The following is a 12497-nucleotide window of genomic DNA, read 5'->3' as shown; positions in this document are numbered from 1 at the left end:
CTCAAATCTCCTATGTACTGTTAGTCCCCAAAAATAATATAACACTTAACCCTTTCCAATCCACTGCCTGACATCTAAAGACATTCTGATTGAAGGCTGTACAGCTCTGATGTCGGAAGATGTCCAGCAGGGTATTCTTACTGTACAATACTAACTAGGAAACCCCCTAGGAAACCCTGAATCCCAAATTGGATTGCAAAGGGTTAAGTCAGGTTTTCCTCATGACACATCTACACCCATATGTGCACGACTCTCCAGGGTTAGCATAGGGCCCATAGGGTAGTGGGAGCTTGAATGTCCACTTTCCTTGAGTAATATTGAAAAATATATATTTATGACATGAGGAAAACTTCATGCAAGCATTATATTATTTTTGGGTACAACATACAAAGTGGATACATATTTGCTGCTCTAACAGATGCTATCCTGGAGTACCTCAAGGAAAATGGCTGCATAACTCTGTATCAGCATGGGTTTATGAGAGATCACTCCTGTCAAACCAATTTGATCAGCTTCTATGGGGAGATAAGTTCTAGACTGGACCAGAGAGAGTAGCTGGATCTTGTGTATCTGAACGTTTCCAAAGCGTTTGATACTGTGCTGCATAACAGGTTGGTATATGTTAGGTCTGGCAGACGTGGGCGTTGTTCTCTGAATCTGTGATTGCCTTTTGTCCAGCACTGCCATGGTTAAATTGGCTCTGCCTCTTCCACCCAGCTGCAGATTGTTTGTCATCCCTTCACCACTATATAGAGGCCTCAGACCTGACAGCCCCTGGTGCAGTGTTGGTGTATAAGCCTTCATATATGCATGTGTCACAGCTTCTCCTGTTCGTTCCTGTGTTTGCAGTTTATGCTTGATCTACAGTTTGCTCAAGTACTTCCAGCTTGGTCCTGAACTTGCTCACTCTTTGGTTCTGCAGACGATGTGGTGTTATTCAATTTCCTGGCTTCCTGGTGATCAGTCCTGACAGGGTTAATCAGCATCTAGGTTCCCGCGCAGGGTTGCCCTTGTCAGGGTGAATTCTCTGCTGTTGATAGGCAGGGACTTTCCATCTCCTGCTCTGAGCCTAGGGCTGGATCCCCTGGTCACCTTGCATTCCCAGTCATGCTCAAGTTAGCATCCGGATTTCCAGAGTCGGCTGTCTGCCCTGCTGGTCTGTTCCATCTTCTGGTTGGGCGACACAGCGGATCCACATCAAATCCTTAACAGTATATAAAATGAGAATGTTTGCTCTGGGTGAGAATGTGTGTAAAAGGGTAAGTAACTGGCTCAGTGATAGAAAGCAGAGGGTGGTTATTAATGGAGCATACTCTGATTGGGTCATCATTATTAGTGGGGTACCAAAGGGGTCATTACAGGACTCTGTTCTTTGTAATATTTTTATTAATGAGAAAAAAGATAACTGAGGGGCAATCTAATAACTATATATACATATATCATGACTGTCACCTGTAGTTATGTGGGTTTCTAGGATCACACCTCCATAGGTGTGGCATGACTGAGCTGGCTGAGTGTGGAGTTCTCCAGTCAGCCAACCATCACTGGTCTGCTGCATATAAATGCCAGCTCTTTCGCTAGAGAGTTCTGGTCACTTATCTTTCTTCTCCTTCCCTCCCAGTACCCTGGTGTTTGGAGCCATGCATGTTTTGCTTGGTTTTCCTGCATTTATGAGCTTCTGGGTGGGGAATTCCTTCATCTGTTGGTGTGAAATGTGTTCTGTTCAACTTGCCAGATTTTTCCATCTATGGCAAGCCAGACCCTTAGTTTCCAATGTGGAGCCGTCCCTATTGTAGGCAGGACTCCCTTGGGCTTAAGTTATCTTATTAGAGTAGGGACTCATGAGACAACATGGGCCTTTGTCCTGGGCTCGTGGGCTTAAGTATCTTGGCCAAAATGCGAACCAATACCTTGTATGTACTTCAGCTTTTCCATCTGCGTGTGTGTTGGTATTTTAGGTAAGTGTTTTGGCATTTGTCAGTCATTGTTGGATGTCTGCTCGCAGTCCTGTTTGCAGTTCACTTTGTTGTTCTGTTCAGCATGCATTGTGTGTACGTTGCCAAGTGATTGTTTTGTTTTACAGTTTAAACACATACAAGGCGGACATGACAAAGAGTCAATACAGAGATCTCTCTCATCATCTGTTCATACCCAGGAATCTGACTGTAACAAGAAGGCATCCTCTACGTGTAGAGGAAAAAAGGTTTCTATACCGACATTCAGGGCAGTTCTTTACTGTAAGACAACTGAGACTATGGAATTCTCTGCCTAAGGACATGGTGATGGCAAACTCAATAACAAGTGGGACCTGGACACCTTTCTTGAGCGATGTGATATTATATGTCATAATTGGAGACGAGCGAACGTACTCGTCCGAGCTTGATACTCGTTCGAGTATTAGCGTGTTCAAGATGCTCGTTAATCGTGACTAGAGATAAGCGAACGTACTCGTCCGAGCTTGATACTGAGACGTTAGCGCGCTTTTCTGGCCAATTGAAAGACAGGGAAGGCATTACAGCTTCCCCCTGCGATGTTCAAGCCCTATACCACCCCCCTGCAGTGAGTGGCTGGCGAGATCAGGTGTCACCCGAGTATAAAAATCGGCCCCACCCACGGCTCGCCACAGATGCTTTCTGACATAGAGGAGGGAAAGTGCTATCTTGTTGGAGCTGCTATAGGGAGAGTGTTAGGAGTATTTTAGGCTTCAAGAACCCCAACGGTCCTTCTTAGGGCCACATCTAACCGTGTGCAGTACTGTGGAGGCTGCTTTTTGCAGTGTTGCACTTTTTTTTTTTTTGGTATATCGGCCGTGCAGAGCATTGCGCCTTGCAGTAATGCTCCAGGGCCAGAAGCGCTTAGGCAGGGACAGAAGACATATTATTGATTGAATACAGGCAGTGGGCCTTCGCAAAAAAATTTGTGGGAAAAAATCTATTTGGGCTGCCTGTGAGTGTCCTCGGTGTTCTGGGTCTGTGCTGGGTGTAGTAGTTCTCCTAATTCATACGCAGCCAGCTAAGTGTTACAGCAGGCTTGCGCAAAATTATTTCCTGGCTCTGTCTGGGCTCTGAAATCACCGCTGTATTGCAGTTCACAGTGCAACACTCTGAAGTTCTTTGACATACTCCAGGGCCAGAAGCGCTTAGGCAGGGAGAGAAGACATATTGATTATTGATTGAATATAGGCAGTGGGCCTTTGCAAAAAAATTTTGGGAAAAAAATCTATCTGGGCTGCCTGTGACTGTCCTCAGTGTTCTGGGTCTGTGCAGGGTGTAGTAGTTCTCCAAATTCATATGCAGCCAGCTAAGCGTTACAGCAGGCTTGCGCAAAATTATTTCCTGGCGTTCCGTAAGCGAAGTCAGCCCCCAGCCACAGGCCAATAAGCGGCACATTTAATTACAGCGTTCTGTTTCGCACTACTGGTAATACACCATGCTGAGGGGTAGGGGTAGGCCTAGAGGACGTGGACGCGGGTGAGGACGTGGAGGCCCAAGTCAGGGTGTGGGCACAGGCCGAGCCAGTGCGGTGGCCAGGGGTAGAGGCAGGGCCAGACCGAATAATCCACCAACTGTTTCCCAAAGCGCCCCCTTGCGCCATGCCACCCTGCAGAGGTCAAGGTGTTCTACGGTGTGGCAGTTTTTCACAGAGACGCCTGACAACCGACGAACAGTGGTGTGCAACCTTTGTCGCGCCAAGATCAGCTGGGGAGGCACCACCACCAGCATGCACAGGCATATGATGGCCAAGCACCCCACAAGGTGGGACGAAGGCCGTTCACCGCCTCTGGTTTGCACCACAGCCTCTCCCCCTGTGCCCCAACCTGCCACTGAGATCCAACCCCCCTCTGAGGACACAGGCACTACCGTCTCCTGGCCTGCACCCACACCCTCACCTCCGCTGTCCTCGGCCCCATCCAGCAATGTCTCTCAGCACAGCGTCCAGACGTCGCTAGCGCCACTGTTTGAGCGCGAGCGCAAGTACGCCACCACGCACCCGCATGCTCAAGCGTTAAACGTGCACATTGCAAAATTGATCAGCCTTGAGATGCTGCCGTATAGGCTTGTGGAAACGGAGGCTTTCAAAAGCATGATGGCGGCGGCGGCCCCGCGCTACTCGGTTCCCAGTCACCACTACTTTTCCCGATGTGCCGTCCCAGCCCTGCACGACCACATCTCCCGCAACATTGTACGCGCCCTCACCAACGCGGTTACTGCCAAGGTCCACTTAACAACAGACACGTGGACAAGCACAGGCGGGCAGGGCCACTATATCTCCCTGACGGCACATTGGGTGAATTTAGTGCAGGCTGGGACAGAGTCAGAGCCTGGGACCGCTCACATCCTACCCACCCCCCGAATTGCGGGCCCCAGCTCGGTGGTGGTTTCTGCGGGGGTGTATGCTTCCTCCACTAAACCACCCTCCTCCTCCTACGCAACCTCTGTCTCGCAATCAAGATGTGTCAGCAGCAGCATGTCGCCAGCAGTCGGTGTCGCGCGGCATGGCAGCACAGCGGTGGGCAAGCGTCAGCAGGCCGTGCTGAAACTACTCAGCTTAGGAGAGAAGAGTCAGATGGCCCACGAACTGCTGCAGGGTCTGACAGAGCAGACCGACCGCTGGCTTGCGCCGCTGAGCCTCCAACCGGGCATGGTCGTGTGTGACAACGGCCGTAAGCTGGTGGCGGCTCTGCAGCTCGGCAGCCTCACGCACGTGCCATGCCTGGCCCATGTCTTTAATTTGGTGGTTCAGCGCTTTCTGAAAAGCTACCCACGCTTGTCAGACCTGCTCGGAAAGGTGCGCCGGCTCTGCGCACATTTCCGCAAGTCCCACGCGGATGCTGCCACCCTGCGGACCCTGCAACATCGGTTTCATCTGCCAGTGCACCGATTGCTGTGCGACGTGCCCACACAGTGGAACTCTACGCTCCACATGTTGGCCAGGCTCTATGAGCAGCATAGAGCTATAGTGGAATACCAACTCCAACATGGGCGGCGCAGTGGGAGTCAGCCTCCTCAATTCTTTACAGAAGAGTGGGCCTGGTTGGCAGAAATCTGCCATGTCCTTGGAAACTTTGTGGACTCTACCCAGATGGTGAGCGGCGATGCTGCAATCATTAGCGTCACCATTCCTCTGCTATGCCTCTTGAGAAGTTCCCTGCAAAGCATAAAGGCAGACGCTTTGCGCTCGGAAACAGAGGCGGGGGAAGACAGTATGTCGCTGGATAGTCTGAGCACCCTCCTGTCTATATCTCAGCGTGTTGAGGAGGAGGAGGAGGAACATGAGGAGGATGAGGAGGAGGGGGAAGAGACAGCTTGGCCCACTGCTGAGGGTACCCATGCTGCTTGCCTCTCATCCTTTCAGCGTGTATGCCCTGAGGAGGAGGAGGAGGATCCTGAAAGTGATCTTCCTAGTGAGGACAGCCATGTGTTGCATACAGGTACCCTGGCACACATGGCTGACTTCATGTTAGGATGCCTTTCTCGTGACCCTCGCGTTACACGCATTCTGGCCACTATGGATTACTGGGTATACACACTGCTCGACCCACGGTATAAGGAGAACCTTTCCACTCTGATACCCGAAGAGGAAAGGGGTTCGAGAGCCATGCTATATCACAGGACCCTGGCGGACAAACTGATGGTAAAATTCCCATCCGACAGCGCTAGTGGCCGAAGGCGCAGTTCCGAGGACCAGGTAGCAGGGGAGGCGCAGAAATCAGGCAGCATGTACAGCACAGGCAGGGGAACACTCTCTAAGGCCTTTGACAGCTTTCTGGCTCCCCAGCAAGACTGTGTCACCGCTCCGCAGTCAAGGCTGAGACGGCGGGAGCACTGTAAAAGGATGGTGAGGGAGTACGTAGCCGATCGCACGACCGTCCTCCGTGACGCCTCTGCCCCCTACAACTACTGGGTGTCGAAGCTGGACACGTGGCCTGAACTCGCGCTGTATGCCCTGGAGGTGCTTGCTTGTCCTGCGGCTAGCGTCTTGTCAGAGAGGGTGTTTAGTGCGGCTGGGGGAATCATCACGGATAAGCGTACCCACCTGTCAACCGACAGTGCCGACAGGCTTACACTCATCAAGATGAACAAAGCCTGGATTTCCCCAGACTTCTCTTCTCCACCAGCGGACAGCAGCGATACCTAAACAATACGTAGGCTGCACCCGCGGATGGAAGCATCGTTCTCTATCACCATCTAAAACGTGGACCTTTTAGCTTCATCAATCTGTGTATAATATTCATCCTTCTCCTCCTGCTCCTCCTCCTGAAACCTGACGTAATCACGCTGAACGGGCAATTTTTCTTAGGCCCACAAGGCTCAGTCATATAATTTTTGTAAACAATTTTTATACGTTTCAATGCTCATTAAAGCGTTGAAACTTTCACCTGAACCAATTTTTATTTCAACTGGGTTGCCTCCAGGCCTAGTTACCAATTAAGCCACATTAACCAAAGCGATTAATGGGTTTCACCTGCCCTCTTGGTTGGGCATGGGCAATTTTTCTGACGTACATTAGTACTGTTGGTACACCAATTTTTTGGGGCCCTCGCCTACAGTGTAATCCAATTAATTTTTTGCCCACCTGCATTAAAGCTGATGTTACATCAGCTGTGTTAGGCACTGCAATGGGATATATTTATGTACCGCCGGTGGGTTCTAGGGAGCCACCCATGCTGTGGGTCCACAGGGAGTTGTAACTGCATGTGTCTACTTCTAAAGAACCCCAGTCTGACTGGGGCATGCAGTGTGGGCCGAAGCCCACCTGCATTTAATCGGACGTTACCTCAGCTGTGATGGGCACTGCAATGGGATACATTTATGTACAGCCGCTGGGTTCCAGGGAGCCACCCATGCTGTGGGTGCACACGGAATTCCCATTGCAGAGTTGTACCTGGCTGTGACTATTTATAAAAAACCCCGGTCTGACTGGGGCATGCAGACACCTTGACAGAATGAATAGTGTGTGGCACATAGGTTCCCCATTGCTATGCCCACGTGTGCAGCTCCTGATGGAGGTGGCACATGATTGGATTTCTCATTGCTTCTGTACAGCATTGTGGGCTATCGCCCCGCCCCTTTTAAAGAGGGTCGCTGCCTAGCCGTGCCAACCCTCTGCAGTGTGTGCTTGCGGTTCCTCCTCATGGCAGACGAACTTATAAATAGACATGAGTGTGGCGTGGCATGAGGGCAGCTGAAGGCTGCGCAGGGACACTTTGGTGTGTGCTGTGGACACTGGGTCGTGCGGGGGGGGGGGGGGGTTGGTCAGCATGTGACCCAGGAGAAGTGGCAGCGGAGTGTCATGCAGGCAGTGATTGTGCTTTGTTGGAGGTAGTGTGGTGCTGAGCTAAGGTATGCATTGCTAATGAGGGCTTTTCAGAAGTAAAAATTGTTGGGAGGGGGGGCCCACTCTTGCCGCTATTGTGGATTAATAGTGGGACCTGGGAACTTGAGATGCAGCCCAACATGTAGCCCCTCGTCTGCTCTATCCGTTGCTGTGTCGTTCCCATCACTTTCTTGAATTGCCCAGATTTTCACAAATGGAAACCTTAGCGAGCATCGGCGATATACAAAAATGCTCGGGTCGCCCATTGACTTCAATGGGGTTCGTTACTCAAAACGAACCCTCGAGCATCGCAATAATTTCATCCCGAGTAACGAGCACCCGAGCATTTTGGTGCTTGCTCATCTCTAGTCATAATCATTAGTAATTTTGGAAGGTTTGTTGAGCTAGGCATTATTCTGATTGCCAGACTGGAGTCAAAACATTTTTTTTCCCCCTCAATTGGGGAATATTTGCTTCTATCTCATTTGTTATTTTTGCCTCTGGATCAACATTGGGGAATATATCACACACACATATATATATTTGTGTGCATATGTGTATATATATATATATATATATATATATATATATATATATATATATATATATATATATATATATATATATATGTATATAATACATACACATGCTTACCTAGCAGACAGCGTTCGGGTCCCTCGCACTGGGCTGCGGCACTGCTGCAGGCTGCCGTGTCTTCCTTCATGCCGACAGAGCAGTTCTTCCTGGAAACAGGACTTGAATACCCCGCTTCCAGCAAGCTAATGGTTTGTTTGGTTAATCCAGAGCCGCGTCAGCCAATGAAAGGTGGTACTGTATTAACCAATCACAGCCATTCAATGATGTCATTCAATGAATGGATGTGATTGGTTAATCAAACACCGGGTCTTATTGGCTGACGGGGCGCTTGATTAACCAATCAGAGCATTAGTTTGCTAGAGGCGGGGTATTCCAGGAAAAACTGCTTTGTCGATGTTCAGAAGGAAACGGCAGCTTGCAGCAGTGCCACAGGCCATCGCGAGGGACCCCAACACCGGCTGCTAGATAATTATTATTAGATGCCCCCCACCCCAAAAAAATAAGACCAAGTGCCTCTTTTGAGGCTAAAATTAATATAAGATAGTGTCTTATTTTGGGGGATACATGGTGTTTGTCTATCTGTATATACTGTATATGATTTCACACTTTACACACAATAAAAAATGCATCAAAAACACATGCAGTTTTTTATAGTGTATGCAGTTTCTTCATAATGTATGTGGTCTTTAAATACTGCATGCAGGTTTAGGGTGACTACCCACTACAGTTTCTTTTCACTGCGAAATTCGCAGCGTTTTTTTTTCTGCAGGGGTCTATGGGTCTTGTAATGTTAAAATCGCGATTGCGCAAAATCGCGATTTTGCTGTAAATTTTAACATTACAAGTCCCATAGACCCCTGGAGAAAAAAAAAACGCAGTGAATTTCGCAGTGAAAAAAACTGTAGTGGGTAGTCATCCTTATATGTGTTTTTCTTAATTGTGGTTCTAAATTACAACAAAAACAAGAACACACCCTAAGAAAATGCAGCTTGAAATCATGGCATTTTTACTGGAACTTCAAACATCATTTTTGAACGCATGGAACACTGTTTGGCAGCGCTTTTTAATGTACCCCATAATTGTGATGGGTGAGGAGGTGCGTTAAACACAAAAACGCAAAAATAGAACAGACAGCTCTTTAAAATCGCAGCATTAGGAAGACTGCATTCAAGCGCAGGTTTAAGTAACCCCATTAGAATCAATGGGAGCGTTGTACCACGGAGAGCACGGCGCTCGGGATGCCGCACTAATACTGGTAAAAAGCTGTGTGTGGGGCTACAAACAATTTTTCATGTAGTGTAGGAAATGCATCAAGTTTGGAAAGGTTACACCAAGGTGCTAGATCGTGTATGTAGCATGATCTAGGTATGGGAGGGGAAGAGGTCTCCGGGAGGGGAAGCCCAAGCTAAACTTTTGCACCCAGGCCCCTGAACCTTTAGGTACGCCCCTGCTTGCATTCATTTTATACAGGTTTCTGATGTGACACTGTGATAATAAAAGGCTGTAATTAGAGGAGCATGCAGCTGAAGCATGAAAGGAGGGTAGAAATGTCTAATCTAGAACATGTGGAATGTATGAGAGAAACAAGTAATTACAGTGTCCGTAAAATGAAAGTATTACACAAATGAAATTGATTAATGCTCTTTATTGCTAATGTACCAACATACATATTATGTTGATATACTAATTCTTCAGGGACTTGTGGTCTTCCAGAACTCCCAGCACTGAAAAAAGCAGATAATTGTTATTGCAAATCTCTTTTCTAAAATAACATAATTATTTACAAGAACTTTAAAGACTTTGTACACTTTTTATAGCCCTTTCTGTTAAATAGTCCCATAACGAGAAGCAGAACGCAAGTTGTCCCACCGCTGGGATCCTACTCTTCAGTTGTAAGATGCAAATATTCCGTTTTTCTGCAGCACTATCACAAAGAAAATAAAATATTACATGATACCCATTCAAATTCGTGATCATTCCATGTTAGCTGCAAAGGTACTGGGTTCTTCAGAGTGAAAACTCCTCTTTGTATTAAGGTCGGGTTCACATGGGTGTAAGCGCATTTCTGCCACGCAAACACTCAGTGTATTTGCATGGACAAAATGCACTTACAGCTGTATATTTCACCAGCTCCTGCGTATGTTTGCTAACAAAGGAATACAATAAATAAATGATTGTGTGCATATATGCACCGTGAATACTCAGGATTTCTGCAAATACAATACGCATTTATGCAAGCCTATTAATTTAAAGGGCTCTTGTGCTTTTTTCACATGACGAAATGCGCTGGAACTATGTGCATGTGATCAAACCCATTGAAATCAATGGGTTCTATTCATTGCGTATCACGCATGCAAATTTTGCACTCGTAAGACACAGCGCAAATATGCTCATGTGAATCCAGCCTTACTATCTACCCCAGATAAATGATGGTGGTCACATGTGAGGAGCCTTCTGTAATAACTTACAATGCCATAATAGGATAATTGAAAATGGGGTTAAAACTTTTAACATGATGCTAATATTTAATGTGATGTAATCCAGGGACTAGAGAAGTGTGGCCTCATAGCACACTCAAAATGCCCAGTCCTGGCGATGTTTGGCTATATGGTATTTTTATTTTCTGTACTTCTTTCCTTTCCTTACCTGTAACATACAGTAGCCAAGGATCAGTTATTTTCTTTTCATTACTTTTTTAATAAATGCTTCAATGTGCTTCATTGGGTCATCATTTAAAAACTGCACAATAAGCTCATCCTTTATATACCTCCTTCTAATTTTGTCAAGGCACGATTCACACTTGATTCTTAGCCTAGACAGCTCTTCAGCATCAAGGTTCAGTTCACATATCTTGGATTTGATTTTTTTGCTGACATCACTAATAATTTTCTTCTCCTTCTTTGAGCCCAGGATCTTGTTTACAGCAGCTTCAGCTCTGTCCAGGATAGCATATATCTCCTTATGTTCTTTGGATGTACATTTGTTGTCACACGTAGTGGAACCAGCTGGAAGACAATGTGGATCACAATCAAAAAGTAAACAATAAGGTAGAAGCTGATTTTAGGGGAATGCCCCCTCGTCCATTAGGAAGTTGTCTATACTGAAATTCTTTATTATATTTCTATTAAATGAATCAGTCCCATTGTGAGTAACTGGTGATTGACTTTTGTGGGGAAAACAAGACACCAAAGCTTTGTGCATGCAATATCTGGTACATACTGTATGCCAGTGGTGTGTATGCCATTAAATTATATGTCATAGACATGTTCTACATCACACATTGCTGCATAGGGTGGATTAGGGGTTTACATTATGTTATTCCTGATGCTCTTAGAGTAGTTTAATGTGCAATACCAAGTATCTGTTGTGCTCTACACTGACAAAGAGGATTAATGGTGATATGCAATATATTGGGGGTGAGAGTTAAAGAATATAATTCCCTCTGACTGCGGCTGCCAATAGGGGGTGCTCACTATAAACTGTAGGAATTTATGTAGTCATCATTGACCTTAATAATAAATTCTGCAGTGATTTCCTTCTGATAGAGCAAGTAAGGATGTTATCATTAAACTTGACATCTTCTCCTGAATGTCTCTCATTCTTTTATCACAAACCAGTAGCAATACATTACTGTATCTGTGGGCAGCATGAACTAATAACTGACATCCTGATTGCAACGATGGCTCACTTAATTCAGTGCAGTAATTTTCATATCAGCTTTTACAAGCTGCAGTGCAAGCTGGGGGTGTAATCCTCTGCAATGTGTGCGCACACCCTGTAATCCTTGATATTGATGATCTGTGTCTCATTACGTCCATCTATGTAATCTAGGAGAAAAGAACGCTGCCAATCAACGGCTGGAGACGAGGTGGGAGAGAACCTCAGATTATAGCTTGTAAAATGCCACAAATTAAGTAAATGAATCATTGCTGGTTTCAGATGACAGATTCCTTTACCTTACAAGGTGCAACAATATTTCTCTCTCCCTCATCCTTTCTCTTTGTCCATAGGACACTATTACTCTTTTGTAGCTATAATAATAGTGCTAATAATATATATGAACAATATTGCATTGAATAATCCTGTTTTCATACCTTTTTCAGTCCATGTTAAAACCAGAAGAGCAAGTAAAGTAGCACAACGCAACATGGTTGGTGGATGTGGTGATAGCCTGGAAAGGTATCATACTAATTTACCCTTGAAGTATTTATGTTGTTTCCAGTACGCAGGACGTAGAGGGAGTGGCCTCCTTATCCATAAGTAAATGATTATTTCTAAACACAGTGCTTTGTCCTATATGTCACTAGTTAGTAATGCATAAATCTGATAATTACAGAGAATAAAAGGTTATAAAAGTGATGTTATCCTTTGACCTTTTAACTACTCAAAAGTTTTTGCAATGATTCATTGGACTTTCAAGAATATTTCACCCAAACATGCAACAATCTGCCATAGCCAGGCATTCCTTACAATATATTGTAAAACCTTCTTCTTTTTAACCCATTTTTAAAATAGTCTATCGGAAATAGACTTCAAAGAATACAACATGCTGTTTCTGCATAAAAGTCATAAGTCCAAAGAAA

At 46.0% G+C, this 12497-nt stretch overlaps 1 long non-coding RNA gene across 1 annotated transcript; it reads right to left on the bottom strand.

Annotated features, from left to right (window-relative positions):
- Window positions 1–9552: 9552 nt before the first annotated feature.
- Window positions 9553–12077, bottom strand: LOC136624886 (uncharacterized). Its single transcript, XR_010792472.1, has 3 exons — window positions 12009–12077; window positions 10561–10919; window positions 9553–9638 (listed from the first exon to the last, which is right to left on the bottom strand). It is a non-coding gene; the product is annotated as an uncharacterized lncRNA (long non-coding RNA).
- Between the last annotated feature and the right edge of the window lie 420 nt (window positions 12078–12497).

Source organism: Eleutherodactylus coqui, chromosome 4 (assembly GCF_035609145.1).
Source record: "Eleutherodactylus coqui strain aEleCoq1 chromosome 4, aEleCoq1.hap1, whole genome shotgun sequence".
NCBI classification, from domain to species: Eukaryota; Metazoa; Chordata; class Amphibia; order Anura; family Eleutherodactylidae; genus Eleutherodactylus; species Eleutherodactylus coqui.
Note: the sequence above shows the minus strand (reverse complement) of the source record. Positions and strands in the feature narration are given on the sequence as shown.